This window comes from Cervus elaphus, chromosome 8, assembly GCF_910594005.1.
Source record: "Cervus elaphus chromosome 8, mCerEla1.1, whole genome shotgun sequence".
Taxonomy (NCBI): domain Eukaryota; kingdom Metazoa; phylum Chordata; class Mammalia; order Artiodactyla; family Cervidae; genus Cervus; species Cervus elaphus.
In genome coordinates, this window is record NC_057822.1 from 43,970,475 (window position 1) to 43,987,210 (window position 16,736).

At 40.0% G+C, this 16,736-nt stretch overlaps 1 protein-coding gene across 1 annotated transcript in view; it reads left to right on the forward strand.

Annotated features, from left to right (window-relative positions):
- The window catches only part of C2CD6 (C2 calcium dependent domain containing 6), a 138,742-nt gene that overhangs the window by 25,991 nt on the left and 96,015 nt on the right, over window positions 1-16,736 (forward strand). The window lies entirely within an intron of this gene.

The window sequence follows — 16,736 nt, forward strand, 5'->3', positions numbered from 1 at the left end:
AGTTTCCTGAGCCACACAGCAAATTCCCGTGGCTATCTATTTTACACATGGTAATGTAAGTTTCCATGTTACTCTTTTCATACATCTCACCCTCTCCTCCCCTCTCCTCATAAGTCTATTATCTATATCTGTTTCTCCATTGCTGCTCTGTAAGTAAATTCTTCAGTCCCATTTTTCTAGATTCCATATATATGCGTTAGAATACAACATTTATTTTTCTTTTTCTGACTTACTTCACTCTGTATAATAGGTTCTAGGTTCATCCACCTCATTAGGAACTGATGCAAAAGTATTCCTTTTTAATATTCCATTGTGTATATGTACCACAACTTCTTTATCCATTCATCTGTCAATGGACTTCTAGGTTGCTTCCATGTTCTAGCCGTTGTAAATAGTGCTGCAGTGAACAGTGGGATACATGTGTCTCTTTCAATTTTGGTTTCCTCAGGGTATATGCCTAGGAGTGGGATTGCTGGGTTATATGGTGGTTTTATTCCTAGTGTTTAAAGGAATCTTCATACCATCTTCCATAGTGGCTGTATCAATTTACATTCCCACCAACAGTGCAAGAGTGTTCCCTTTTCTGCACACCCTCTCCAGCATTTATTGTTTGTAGACTTTTTCATGATGGCCATTCTGACTGGTGTGAGGTGATATCTCATTGTGGTTTTGATTTGCATTTCTCTAATAATGAACAGTGTTGAGCATCTTTTCATGTGTTTGTTAGCCATCTGTATATCCTTGGAGAAATGTCTGTTTAGATCTTTTTCTCATTTTTTGATTGGGTTGTTTGTTTTTCTGGTATTGAGTTGTATGAGCTGCTTGTGTATTTTGGAAATTAATCCTTTGTCAGTTGTTTCATTTGCTATTATTTTCTCCCATTCTGAGGGTTGTCTTTTCAGCTTGCTTATAGTTTCCTTTGCTGTGTGAAAGTTTTTAAATTTAATCAGGTCCCACTTGTTTACTTTTGTTTTTATTTCCATTACTCTAGGAGGTGGGTCATAGAGGATCTTGCTTTGATTAATGTCATCGAGTGTTCTGCCTATGTTTTCCTCTAAGAGTTTTATAGTTTCTGGTCTTACATTTAGATCTTTAATTCATTTTTAGTTTATCTCTGTGCATGGTGTTAGGTAGTGTTTTAATTTCATTCTTTTACACGTAGCTGTCCAGTTTTCCCAGCACCATTGATTGAAGAGGCTGTCTTTGCCCTATTATATATTCTTGCCTCCTTTGTAAAAAATAAGGTACCCATAGATGCACGAGTTTATTTCTGGGCTTTCTATGCTGTTCCATTGGTGTGTATTTCTGTTTCTGTGCCAGCACCACACTGTCCTGATGACTGTAGCTTTGTAGTATAGTCTGAAGGCAGGCAGGTTGATTCCTCCAGCTCCATTCTTCCTCAAGACTGCTTTGGCTATTTGGGGTCTTTCGTGTTTCCATATGAATTGTGAAATTTTTGTTCTAGTTCTGTGAAAAATGTCACCGATAATTTGATAGGGATTGCATTGAATCTGTAGATTGCGTATGGTAGGATAGTCATTTTCACAATATTGATTCTTCTTACCCAGGAACATGGAGTATCTCTCCATCTGTTTATGTCATCTTTGATTTCTTTCATCAGTATCTTATAACTCTCTGTGTACAGTTCTTGTGTCTCCTTAGGTAAGTTTATTCCTAGATATTTAATTCTTTTTGTTACAGTGTTGAATGGGATTGATTCCTTAATTTCTCTTTCTGATTTTTCATTGGTAGTATATAGAAATGCAAGTGATTTCTGTGTATTGATATTGTATCTTGCAACTTTGCTAAATTCAGTGATTAGCTCTAGTAATTTTCTGATAGTATCTTTAGGGTTTTCTATGTACAGTATCATGTCATCTGCAAACAGTGAGAGATTTACTTCTTCTTTTCTGACCTGAATTACTTTCATTTCTTTTTCTTCTCTGATTGCTGTAGCTAGGACTTCCAGAACTATGTTGAGTAATAGTGGTGAAAGTGGACACCCTGGTCTTGTTCCTGATCTTAGGGGGAATGCTTTCAGTTTTTCACCATTGAGAATAATGTTTGCTGTAGGCTTATCATATATGGCCTTTACTGTGTTGAGGTAGATTCCGTCTGTGCCCAGTTTTTGAAGATAATCATAAATGGTTGCTGAATTCTGTCAAAGCCTTTTTCTGCATCTACTGAGATTATCATATGGTTTTTATCTTTCAATTTGTTAATATGGTGTATCACATTGATTGATTTGTGTATATTGAAGAATCCTTGCATCCTTGGAATAAACCCAACTTGATCATGGTATATGAGCTTTTTGATGTGTTGCTGAATTCTGTTTGCTAAGATTTTATTGAGGATTTTTGTATCTATGTTCATCAGTGATATTGGCCTGTACTTTTCTTTTTTTGTATTTTTTTTGTCTGGTTTTGGTATCAGAGTGATGCTGGCCTTGTAGAATGACTTTGGAAGTATTCCTTCCTCTGCAATTTTTTGAAAGAGTTTTAGAAGGATACACATTAGCTCTTTTCTAAATGTTTGATAGAATTCTCCTGTGAAGCCATCTGGTCCTGGGCTTTTGTTTTTTTGTGAGATTTTTTTTTAATCACAGCTTCAATTTCAGTGCTTGTAATTGGGTTGTTCATAATTTCTATTTCATCCTGGTTCGGTCTTGGAAGATTGAACTTTTCTAAGAATCTGTCCATTGCTTTGAGGTTAACCATTTTATTGCCATATACTTGTTCACAATCAGTCAGTTCAGTTTGGTCGCTCAGTCGTGTCTGACTCTTCGCAACCCCATGAAGCACAGCACGCCAAGCCTCCCTGTCCATCACCAACTCCCAGAGTCCACCCAAACCCATGTCCATTGAGTCGGTGATGCCATCCAACCATCTCATCCTCTGTCGTCCCCTTCTCCTCCTGCCCTCAATCTTTCCCAGCATCAGGGTCTTTTCCAGTGAGTCAGCTCTTCTCATCAGGTGGCCAAAGTATTGGAGTTTCAGCTTCAACATCAGTCTTTCCAATGAACACCCAGGACTGATTTCCTTTAGGATGGACTAGTTGGATCTCCTTGCAGTCCAAAGGACTCTCAAGAGTCTTCTCCAACACCACAGTTCAAAAGCATCAATTCTTCGGCGCTCAGCGTTCTTTATAGTCCAACTCCACATCCATACATGACCACTGGAAAAACCATAGCCTTGACTAGATGGACCTTTGTTGGTCTCTGCTTTTTAATATGCTGTCTAGGTTGGTCATAACTTTTCTTCAAAGGAGTAAGCATCTTTTAATTTCATGGCTGCAATCACCATCTGCAGTGATTTTGGAGCCCAAGAAAATAACGTCTGACACTGTTTCCCCATCTATTTGCCCTGAAGTGATGGACCGGATGCCATGATCTTAGTTTTCTGAATGTTGAGCTTTAAACCAACTTTTTCACTCTCCTCTTTCACTTTCATCACGAGGCTCTTTAGTTCTTCTTCACTTTCTGCCATAAGGGTGGTGTCATCTGCATATCTGAGGTTATTGATATTTCTCCCAGCAATCTTGATTCCAGCTTGTGCTTCTTCCAGTCCAGTGTTTCTCATGATGTACTCTGCATATAAGTTAAATAAGCAGGGTGACAATACACAGCCTTGACATACTCCTTTTTCTATTTGGAACCAGTCTATTGTTCCATGTCCAGTTCTAACTGTTGCTTCCTGGCATGCATACAGGTTTCTCAAGAGGCAGGTCAGGTGATCTGGTATGCCCATCTCTTTCAGAATTTTCCACAGTTTGTTGTGATCCACACAGTCATAGGCTTTGGCATAGTCAATAAAGCATTTATTTATGTTTTTCTGGAACCCTCTTGCTTTTTTGATGATCCAGCGGATGGTGGCAACTGATCTCTGGTTGATCTCTGGTTCCTCTGCCTTTTCTAAATCCAGCTTGAACATCTGGAAGTTCACGGTTCACGTACTGTTGAGGCCTAGCTTGGAGAATTTTGAGCATTACTTTACTAGTGTGTGAGATGAGTGATATACCCATTTGATGCAGAGTTCCAAAGAATAGCAAGGAGAGATAAGAAAGCCTTCCTTAGCGATCAATTCAAAGAAATAGAGGAGAACAGTAGAGTGGGAAATCTATAGATCTCTTCAAGAAAATGAGAGATACCAAGGGAACATTTTATGCAAAGATGGGCTCAATAAAGGACAGAAATGGTTGAAACCTAACAGAAGCAGAAGATATTAAGAAGAGGTGGCAAGAATACACAGAACAACTGTACAAAAAAGATCTTCACAACCTGGATAATCACGATGGTGTGATCACTCACCTAGAGCCAGACATCCCAGAATGTGAAGTCAAGTGGGCCTTAGAAAACATCACTTCGAACAAAGCTAGTGGAGGTGATGTAATTCCAGTTGAGCTATTTCAAATCCTGAAAGATGATGCTGTGAAAGTGCTGCATTCAATATGCCAGCAAATTTGGAAGACTCAGCAGTGGCCACAGGACTGGAAAAGGTCAGTTTTCATTCCAATCCCAAAGAAAGGCAATGCCAAAGAATGCTCAAACTGCCACACAATTGCACTCATCTCACAGCTAGTAAACTAATGCTCAAAATTCTCCAAGCCAGGCTTCAGCAATACGTGAACCATGAACTTCCAGATGTTCAAGCTCGTTTTAGAAAAGGCAGAGGAACCAGAGATCAAATTGCCACCATCCGCTGGATCATTGAAAAAGCAAGAGAGTTCAAGGAAAACATCTATTTCTGCTTTGTTGACTATGCCAAAGCCTTTGACTGTGTGGATCACAACAAACTGTGGAAAATTCTGAAAGAGATGGGAATTCCAGACCGTACCTGACCTGCCTCTTGTGAAACCTGTATGCAGGTCAGGAATCAACAGTTATAACTGGACACGGAACAAGAGACTGGTTCCAAATAGGAAAAGGAGTACATCAAGACTGTATATTGTCACCCTGCTTATTTAACTTCTATGCAGAGTACATCATGAGAAACGCTGGGCTGGAGGATGCACAAGCTGGAATCAAGATTGCCGGGAGAAATATCAATAACCTCAGATATGCAGATGACACCACCCTTATGGCAGAAATTGAGGAAGAACTAAAGAGCCTCGTGATGAAAGTGAAAGAGGAGAGTGAAAAAGTTGGCTTAAAGCTCAACATTCAGAAAACTAAGATCATGGCATCTGGTCCCATCACTTCATGGCAAATAGATGGGGAAACAGTGGAAACAGTGGCTGACTTTATTTCTCTGGGCTCCAAATCACTGCAAACAGTAATTGCAGCCATGAAATTAAAAGACGCTTATTCCTTGGAAGGGAAGTTACGACCAACCTAGACAGCATATTGAAAAGCAGAGACATAACTTTGCCAACAAAGGCCCATCTAGTCTAGGCTATGGTTTTTCCATTGGTCATGTATGGATGTGAGAATTGGACTATAAAGAAAGCTGAGTGCAGAAGAATTGATGCTTTTGAACTGTGGTGTTTGAGAAGACTCTTGAGAGTCCTTTGGACTGCAAGGAGATCCAACCAGTCCATCCTGAAGGAGATCAGCCCTGGGTGTTCATTGGAAGGACTGATGCTGAAGCTGAAACTCCAATACTTTGGCCACCTGATGAGAAGAGCTGACTCATTGGAAAAGACCCTGATGCTGGGAAGGATTGAAGGTGGGAGAAGGGGATGACTGGATGAGATGGTTGGATGGCATCACTGACTCCAAGGACATGGGTCTGGGTGAACTCTGGGAGTTGGTGATGCACAGGGGGACCTGGCGTGCTGTGGTTCACAGGGTTGCAAAGAGTTGGACATTTTCTTTTTCAGTTATTTCTTCTCTGATCTTTATGATTTCTTTCCTTCTGCTAATTTTGGGTGTTTTTGTTCTTCTTTTTCCAGTTGTCTGAGGTGTAAAATTAGGTTGTCTATTCAATGTTTTTCTTGTTTCTTGAGGTAGGATTGTATTGCAATAAACTTTCCTCATAGAACTGCTTTTGCTGCATCCCATAGGTTTTGAGTTGTTATGTTTTCTTTGTCATTTGTTTCTAGAATTTTTTTATTTCTTTTTGATTTCTTCAGTAACCTGTTGGTTTTTATAAACGTAATATTTAATCTCCATGTGTTTGTGTTTCTTACAAGTTTTTTCTTGTAGTTGATATCTAGTCTCATAGCAGTGTGGTTGGTGAAGATGCTTGATAAGATTTCAATTTTCTTAAATTTACTGAGGTTTGAATCATGACCCAAGATGTAGTCAATCCTGGAGAATGTTCCATGTGCACTTGAGAAGAAGGTATATTCTGCTTTTGGATGGGATGTCCTGAAGATATCAATGAGATCCATCTCATCTAATGTATCATTTAAGACTTGTGTTTCCTTATTAATTTTCTGCTTTGATGATCTGTCCATTTGTGTGAGTGGGGTGTTAAAGTCTCCTACTATTATTGTGTTACTGTCAGTTTCTCCTTTTATGTCTGTTAGTGTTTGTCTTATGTATTGAGGTGCTCCTATGTTGGGTGCATAGATATTTACGATTGTTATGTCTTCCTCTTGGATTGATTCCTTGATCATTATGTAGTGTCCTGCCTTATCTCTTGTAATCTTCTTTATTTTAAGGTCTATTTTGTCTGATTATGAGTATTGCTATTCCAGCTTTATTTTGCTTCCCATTTGCATGGAATATATTTTTCCATCCTCTCACTTTAAATCTATATGTGTCTTTAGGTCTGAAGTGGGTTTCTGGTAGAGAGCATATATATGGGTCTTGTTTTTGTATCCATTTAGCCAGTCTGTGTCTTTTGGTTGGAGCATTTAATCCATTTACATTTAAAGTAATTATTGATATTTATGTTCCTATTGCCATTTTCTTAATTGTTTGGGGTTGATTTTGTAGATCTTTTTTCTTCTCTTGTATTTCTTGACTATGTAAGCCCCTTTAACATTTATTGTAAAGCTGGTTTGTTGCTCCTGAATTCTCTTAACTTTTGCTTGTCTGAAAAGCTTTTTATTTCTCCATCAATTTTGAATGAGATCCTTGCTGGGTACAGTAATCTTGATTGTAGATTTTTCCCTTTCAGTACTTTAAAGATATCCTGCCCTTCCCTTCTCGCCTGCAGAGTTTCTGCTGAAAGATCAGCTGTTAAGTGTATGGGGTTTCCCTTGTATGTTACTTGTTGCTTATCCCTCACTACCTTTAATATTCTTTCTTTGTGTTTAGTCTTTGTTAGTTTGATTAGTATGTGTCTTGGCGTGCTTCTCCTTGGGTTTATCCTGTATGGGACTTTTTGTGCCTCTTGGACTTGATTGACTATTTCCTTTTCCATGTTGGTGGAATTTTCAACTATAATGTCTTCAAAATTTTTCTCATACCTTTCTTTTTCTCTTCTTCTTCTGGGACTCCTATAATTCGAATGTTGGAGCATTTTATATTGTCCCAGAGGTCTCTGAGACTATCCTCAGTTCTTTTCATTATTTTTACTTTTTCTGCTCTTCAAAAGTTATTTCCACCATTTTATCTTCTACCTCACTGATTCATTCTTCTGCTTCAGATATTCTGCTATTGATTCCTTCCAGAGTATTTTTAATTTCAGTAATTGTGTTGTTTGTCTCTGTATGTTTATTCTTTAATTTTTCTAGGTCTTTGTTAATTGATTCTTTCATTTTCTCCATTTTGTTTTCAAGGTTTTTGATCATCTTTACTATCATTATTCTGAACTCTTTTTCAGGTAGTTTGCCTGTTTCCTCTTTATTTATTTGGACTTCTGTGTTTCTCATTTGTTCCTTCATTTGTGCAGTATTTCTCTGCCCATTCATTATTTTTTTTTAACTTATTATGTTGGAAGTCTCCTTTTCCCAGGCTTTGAGGTTGAATTCTTTTTTCCTTTTGGTTTCTGTCCTCCTAAGGTCGATCCAGTAGTTTGTGTAAGCTTCCTATAGGGTGAGATTTGTGCTGAGTTTCTGTTTGTTTTTCCTCTGATGGGCAAGGCTGACTGAGATGGTAATCCTGTCTGCTGATGATTGGGTTTGTATTTTTGTTTTGTTTGTTGTTTAGATGAGGTGTCCTGCACAGGGTGCTATTGGTGGTTGGGTGATGCTGGGTCTGGTATCCAGGTAGTTTCGTTTGTGTGAGTTCTTACTATTTGATACTCCCTAGTGTTAGTTCTCTGGTAGTCTAGGGTCTTGGAGTCAATGCACCCACTCCAAAGGCTCAGGGCTTGATCTCTGGTCAGGAATGAAGATTCCACAAGTGGTTTGTTATGGCATTAAGTGAGATTAAAACAAATGCCCAAAAACAAGAAACCAGAGATGAACCCCAGACAAATGACAGTTGAAAATCAGGCAAATAATAATTAAAATAATGGAATATACACATATATGTATACACCCATAAGCAAAGTCAAAATAGTCCAACTAAAATGTAGTACAGTATATTGACCTGGTGAAGAAAGGAAATCAAAAATTATATTTACCAGTTAAGAACAAAACTAACTAAAGCACAAACTGGAAACCAAAACTAAAGCAAGGTGCCAAGTGGGGAATAAAGCAATGAAAACCATACTAACAAATGTGTTGAGAGGAAAGGAAAGAAAGTAAAGAAAGACTAGTTATGCAAAGTTAAATAGAGGTAGATGAAGATTTATATACTTAAAGATAAACTGCAAGGGGAAGAGAACAGTAGGAAAGCAAGCAAAGGAATACATGTATAAAAAATATAATAGGTTTAAAAAGATTAAAAATTAAAATTTTAAAAAAGAGAGAAAAAAAGAAAACTCCGTAGAACTGCAAAAGCCCAACATAGGGGCAGAGGTTTATAACAACAATAAAAAGTGTGACTGACTATACACATACACATATACACCCATAAGCAAAATCAAAACAATCCAACAAAAACAAAGTACAATAGATTGGTGAACAAAGGAAACCAAAAATTATATCTACCAGTTAAGAACAAAACTTACTAAAGCACAAACTGGAAAACAAAACTAAAGCATGAAAAAAAAAAAAAAAACCTAAAGCATGGTGCCAAGTGGTGAATAAGCAACGAAAATAAAGCTGACAAATATGTTGAGAGGAAAGGAAAGAAAGAAAGAAAGAATAGATACTCAGTGTTGCACAGAAGTAGATAAAAGAAGATTTATATACATTAAAGATTAACTGCAAGGAGAAAAGAACAGTAGGAAAAGCAAAGAAAGGAATAAATGTAGAAAAGATAATAATAGGTTTAAAAAATTAAAATTAAAAAAGAGAAAAGAAAAAAAAAAAAGGAAAACTCCACAGAACTGCAAAAGTCTAACGTAGAGGCAGAGGTTTATAACAACAATAAAAAATGTGACTGAGGGGAAGAAAAAGCTCAGAAGCTTAATTAGATTTCATAGTGACAGTAAAGTCAATCAACAACTACTACAGAGAGGGGAGAAAAAAAAGAAAAAAAATCCAAAAGGATCTACAGAACAAGTCAAAACATTATTAAGTGTTTTTTTGAGTCACTGCTGTCAGAGTCCTTTCCCTCGCTGGGAGTCACTGTCCACCTCACCTCCCTAGGATGCCCTCCAACACGGTGCTGGTCTCTGGACCTGCTGTGGGGGCAGCTCAGAGTCTAATCTGGTCGTCCCCCTGTGTGTTTTTGCCTCCAATGTCCACAGCTATCAGAACTAGCGCGTTTTCTCCTGTGGGAGCTCTCAGTGGCCTTTTATATGTTCCGTAGACACAGAGTCTGCCTAGTTGATCCTGTGGATTTAATCTGCAGCTTGTACAGCTGGTGGGAGGGTTTTGGGTCTTCTTCCTTGGCCACACTGCCCCTGGGTTTCAATTGTGGTTTTATTCCCACCTCTGCATGTGGGTCATCCACTGAGGTTTGCTCCTGAGGCTGCCCTGGAAGACTTAGGTTTGCCCCTGCGAGGGCCAGGTGTGGAGGTGCTGCAGCTGCTTGGTTCACAGGGGTTCTGGCAGCAGCAGGTAGTCAGGGGGGTTGGCGGCTAGGGCATCAGGAAATATAGCGCTCTAGATGGGTATGGCAACCAGTATGGCCAGTACGCTCCAGTATTCTTGCCTGGAGAGCACCCCTCCCTGACAGAGAAGCCTGGCAGGCCATGGTCTACAGGGTCGCATGGAGTTGGACACGACCAAAGTGACCCTGTGCACATAGACGCAAGACTTTTTTTTGCCTGTGGCAGCTCTGCCCCAGTGAGAGTTGAGCATGAAGGTGGTGTTGCTGCTTGGCTTGTGGGGACCCTGGTGGTGCCACGTGTGCAGGGACATGGACTGCCTCCACTGCAGGAGTTATGGCCCTATCAGAGTGTTTTTTCGAGCCTCTTGTAGCTGGTGATCAGAAGGCCTCTTTGGCCAGTCTTTCTCCATAGCTCTGTCCGTTCAGGCACTTAAAGGGCTCCCTTGCCTGGGGTCCTTCTCTGTTGTTTGGTGTGTCAGGCACATAGAGGGACCCCCTGGCCGGGGTCCTACTCTGTAGATGGGCACATCAGGCACTTAAAGGGGGTACCCCGGATGGGGTCCTACTCTGTAGTTCATCACATTGGTCACTTAGAAAAGTACCCTGGATGGGGTCCTACTCTGTAGTTCAGTGCATCAGGCATTTGATGGGCCAGCCTCTCTATTGTTCAGCTGCCCATGCTGGCGTTCGGGTGAGAGGCTATGGTGATGGCTCCACCCGCTATGCATGACTCAGCGGTATCCCCTTGCTTCCATGGCTGCCCGGCTTTCCTCCACAGGCATTGCCCACCACAGTCTCCTCCCTCACATCCCCTAAATCCGTCTTTCCGCAGTCAACAACAACCCTTGCCCTGGGATTGCTCCACAATCCCTAAACTCCAGCTCCCAGCTGCCGCGCCTTCCAGGGGACCTGTGTCCCTGTCTGGGATATGTATGGCTGTGACAACCACTGTCTGATTCTCATTCCGTTTAGGCTGCCACAGATCAGCTGTTTACTCTCAGCCTTAAGTGTTTCTCCTCTGACTCAGGCAGTTGCCCCGATGTGGGGATCGGACCCCTGCTTCACTTCCCCCACCCGCTGAGGGTAGGTCCAGCCCTACTTACACTCCAGTTTTTCCCCCTAGTTCCTTCATCCTACCGAGTTTTGCGTGGTTCTATATATTGTTTTCTGCTGGTCAGGTCCTCCTCTCCACTCCACCTCCTGGTGTTCTGCATGCGTTTCTGTGTCTGAAGGTGTGTTCCTGATGCCTCCGTGGAGAAAGATGTACTCCACATCCGCCTACTCCTCTGCCATCTTATTCTCTGAAGTGAAGGTTTGTAGAAGGATTTCTCGCACTTTCCTAGTGGCTCCGTGGTAAAAGATCTGCCAGCCAATGCAGGAGACACAGGTTTGATCCCTCATCCGGGCTCAGTTCAGTTCTTCAGCTAGGCTGCTTATGCCACCTGGGACTATTACCCAGGGCTTTCCAGGTGGTGCCAGTGGTAAAGAACCCACCTGCCAGTGCAGAAGATATAAGAGACACAGGTTTGATCCCTGGGTTGGGAAAATCCACTGGAGAAAGAAATGGCAACCCACTCCAGCGCTATTGCCTGGGAAAGCCCATGGACAGAGGAACATGGCAGGCTCCAGTCCATAGGGCTGCAGAGTTGGGCGTGACTGGAACAGCTTAGCAGGCTGCTTGTAGTCTGCCCTGTTGCGTGTGTCATTTAGGGGTCAGTGAAGTCTTTAGGCAGACGTTTAAACTCAGATTCTGTGGTTCATTCTATCTCTCTGTCTACTGCCTCCTGCCATTTCCCCCAGGAAAAGATAATGATTATTCTAAACTTTGTATTTAATATTTAATTGCTCTTTTCATAGTTTTACTACTAAATGTAGAGTTATAAAAAATAGTAGCATTTGTGTTTCTAAACATGTTTCTAAGGTTAAGACACTTATTTTATTAGCTAGTGTTCATTCTTTCACTGCTGTGTACTGTTCCATGTGGGAGTATTCCCCAGTTTATTTATAAATTTTTTAATGGATATTTGGATTGTTTTCAGTTTCTTACTATTATGCACATTGCTATAATAAATTTTTTGAGCATATGTTCTAATACATACCTGTGGAAGGTCTCTACATTAAGATGAATTGCCCTGTGTGAATCTCTACGGTGAATTGCTGCATCATAAGTAAAGAAACTGAATTATTTATTGAACAAAGTTATCAGAGAAAGAAACTTTGGTTGTTTGTAGATTTCCCTCCAAGGCTTATGATTTCATCTGTAACATGGTGCCTCTGTGTATTGTCTTGTCAGTATCCTTCTGTAGGCACCTCTTCATTAATTAAGAATTGCATCATTTCCCATATTAGAATTTCCAAGTTAATTTCCTATAGTCAAAACTCAGATACCAGAAGTACAAAGTTGACCATGAGGACTTTTTTTTTATGTCTTCTGATGGCTTGATGTTGGCATGGAGTGATAGCTTCATGATAATATTTAAGCATCTGGATGTAAGACAATAGAAGAAGACAAGAACTATGAGAAAATCACACATGATATTATAAATGTCTTGCATCTACTTTGTATCCAACCCTATTTAAACTAGACCTAGTGGGAGAATAAATCCCTTGGATGAGTTTGGCCGACCTTAAATAGGCAATTGGCCTTTTAACTGGTCTTTAATTGGCCTATGTACTCATTCTCCTCCTGATAGTAACATCTTTCAAAACTACAGTGAATATCACAACCAAGATATGGAACATTTCCATCTCTACAAGGATCTCTTATGTTGCCCTTTTGTAGCTATATCCACTTCCTTCTGTCATTACCCCTTCCTTAACCATTGGGTTCCACCAGCTTGTTCTTCATTTCTGTAATTTCCTCCTTTCAAGGATGTTATATAAATGGAATCATACATTATGTAATCTTTAGGATTGGAGTTATTTCTCTTATTGTGATTCTCTGGCGAGTCATACAGGTTACTGCATATATCCACAGTTCACTCCTTTCTGTTGTTGGGTAGTACTTCGTGGTGCAAATGTACCATGATTTGTTTAAACATTCACCCATTGGAGGACATCTGGTTTGTTTCCAGCTTTGGGCTGTTATAAATAAGTTACTCTAAATATTCACAGATTTTTGTGTGAACATAGTGTTTGCTTTTCAGATAAATTTCTGGGTTGTAAGATAGTTGCATGTATAGTTTTAAAACTGTTTTCCAGAGTGGCTATGCCATTCTACATTTCCACCAGAAATGTATGAATGATCCAGTTTCTCAGCATCCTCATCAGCATTTGGTAGTGTCACCATTCTTTATTTTAGCCCTTCTGATGCATGTGTAGTGACATCGAGGTATTAATTTGCAGTTCCACCTATTAAGATGCAGAACATCTTTTCATGAGGGCCTTGTTTTTCTTATAGCTTTTTTAGGTAGAGTTTACGTGCAGCACTTTGCAAGTTTAAGGTGTACAGGATAATGATTTGGCTTACATACCTGATGAAATGATTATCACAATAAATTTAGCACATATCCATCATATCATATACATAAAACACTAAAGAAATAGAGAAAAAAGTTTTTTCTGATAAGAATTCTTACCATTTACTCTCTTAATAAATTTCATGTATCACATACCGTGGTGTTGATTATATTTATCATGTTGTACATTACATCTCTTGTATTTATCTTGTAACTAGAAGTTTGTACCTTTTGACTCCTTTCATAAGTTAAAGGGTCCTTTACAATTTATGATTCTGGCCAAAAAATTTACACTTATCTGTCTAGTCTAGTCTCTGAAGCTTGAGCTGTATCATTTACTATTTGGGTCACATGTAGGAGTAGATTTCAGACCACTTGAGTACAGAATTGCTAGCCAGGGTAGAAGTCCTCATGCATATTGGTAAAATCTAGTGCTTGACTGAGTTGGAAAGACCTGATGATAAGAGTCAAACTGCACATCATGTTTGGAAGCTTGGGGGGGGGGGCATCTGATTGTACAACAATTATCTCACATGTGTATGCAAAGGACATGTGTCTTGTTTATGATTACCAGTTGCTCTCGGTTGCTTTCTGAATACCATCGTTGTCATTCAGTCACTAAGTCCTGTCCAACTCTTTGCAACCCCATGGACTGGAGCACACCAGGCTTCCCCATCTTTCACTATCTCCTGGAGTTTGTTCAGATTCATGTCCATTGAGTTAGTGACGCCATCCAGCCATCTCATCCTTTGTCATCCCCTTCTCCTCCTGTCTGCAATCTTTCCCAGCATCAGGGTCTTTTTCAATGAGTTGGCTCTTCACATCAGGTGGCCAAAGTGTTGGAGCTTCAGCTTCAGCATCAGTCCTTGCAATATAATTTCTGAATATAACTGGCCTGATTTTGGAGTACAAAGACACTGAATTAAATTAAATCACATAGTAGGTTTTGCATAGCTTTACAAAAAAAGTAATTGGTCTGTACTCATATCATTAACCCCTTGTTCCTTCCCATTCCTGATATATCTTGGGTTTCTTTGAAGCTCTGGGAGAAACCAGAAGTATCAGCTAATTGTTAAGGCTTGAAGTCTAATTAAGGCATATAAAGTATGTTGGAATTTATACTATTTCTGTATTGATTATATAGGGGCTTCCCCAGGGGTTCAGTGGTAAAGAATCCTCCTGCAATGCAGGAAACACAGCAGGAGCTCTGGGTTTGATCCTGGACCAGGAAGATCCTCTGGAGAAGGAAATGGCAACCCACTCCAGTATTCTTGCTTGGAAAATCCCGTGGACAGAGAAGCCTGGTGGGCTACAGTCCATGGGGTTGCAAAAGAGTTGGATAGGACTTACTGCCTAAACAACAGCAAAATTGATTATAAAAAGGGAATGTATTGTTAAATTTGAGATGAATTGCAGTACCCTTTGCATTCGTTGATTTGGATGTATAATCCGTACCAGATGAGCCTAAGACTAGATGATAAATTCAACAATTAGAAAGATTGATAACTAGTGTAATTATTTGAGAAAGGTGATAGAAACTCAATGGTGTGGGAAATGGTTAGAGTAATGCCCCTTAAAGAATCATGCCTCCCTGTATCTACACTTATGAGTAGTCTACAGTCCCCCCCAACCCCTCCACTACTGGGCTTAGCCATGTAACTTGCTTTGGGCTGAGCAGACCCACATTCAGGACAGGGAACCAGGTAGCTCATTGCCGCAGATTGAAACTCATCAGTAGACCTGACTGAAGGCAAGCCTAAAACTCAGTGGTTAGATGAGTTAGATGCACCTTCAGGTTGAATATTTAATTGGCTTCAATGAAGACTCAATTGGGTAGATCTCAGTGGGACTTTCAGAAATAACTCAAAGACATTTACAGTAGTTAAAAGTATGACTAAAAGTTTACTTATATTTGAGGAAGCTGAATCATTAGGTTCAGTTCTTCCATCAAATGCAGAGACACAGTTTATAAAAGAGAAGAAGAAGAAAAAGGCAGTCTTGGAACAGTAGGCTATTTCCCCACTCCTCACTTTGGGAAAAGGGAAGCTATCAAAAGCAAAAAAACTCTAAAAGAGCATGTTGACAGGATCGTTAAGGAAATCAGTTTCACTTACTTATGAATTTTCTGATAGATCTTGTGGCTTTATATGATGAATATATGTGATATGCTAATTTTGTGTAATGTCTTGTCAGTTTACCACCTGTTATTTTCCTCATTATAATGCCTTACCAGGAACTGAGAGGGGAGCTGTTGAGTAGGTTCTTGTAGATTGTTATGTTTTGGGGGTGCAGAGGACATGTAGCCAAAGTTTTCACTAAATGAGAACTAGTGACCAGAATGTATGAAAGACATGCCAGAGAGCATGAGGCTTAAAAGAGGAAAACTTTTTATCCACATTAAATAACAAAATCTGGAAGGAATAGAAGAGAATGTGGAGGCTGCTACTCCACCTCCTGACCTTGAGGTGTGTCAGCGTTCATCTGAGGAGTCTGTAATGGAAGCAGCACCCTTAGTGGTGAGGCAGGTCTGAAGTAAAGAAAAGGAGGAATGTTTAGCAGAACAGTTAAAGATGTAAGGTTGTTTGTCAGCCATGAATCAGGGGTTCCATGAGCCACAGGAGAAAATGCTGGGAAGAAAGGGAATCATTGAATGATGGATTAGATGAGAGCAGTGAAAACACAGCAGAGATAACCAAAGATGGTGACCAAGGATACTGAAGGGTTGTTGCTGGACCACGAAACATGCCAGGATTCTTGGCCTCCAGAGAAGAATTCAATCCGGGGCCAGAGACGAGGCTTGATTGCTCAGAGCTTTTGTGTAATAGAGTTTTATTAAAGTATAAAAGAGATAGAGAAAGCTTCTGACATAGACATCAGAAGGGGGCAGAGAGAGTGCCCTCCCGCTAGTCTGTAGCTGGATGTTATATAGCTACTAGCAGTCTGCTAATTAAAGAAAGGAAATGTCTCAAAACTCAGAGAATGGCACCAGGCCCCTCACCCACAAGATACATTTTGAGATCATCTTGGCACCAGGTGAGTCATCCCAGGCCATAAAACGATTGACATGAATCTTGAAAAAAGGCAGACTCCCATACAAATGTATAGTTTCATTAACATAGATTAGGAGAACAGTGTATGAGTATAACATACTGGTTTGTCAAGTTGGTTCTGAGCCTTTAGGCAGAACGATTGAAGACAGAGTCTGGGGTAAATACATAGCACATTAACATAGCTTAAGAGAAACATTTCCATAAGAAAAATATATCGGTTAGCTCAAGGTTTGAGAAGAGTTAAGTTCAGGTGGAACCAGGTGTCATTATGGCAGCACAGAATTTTAAGAGAAA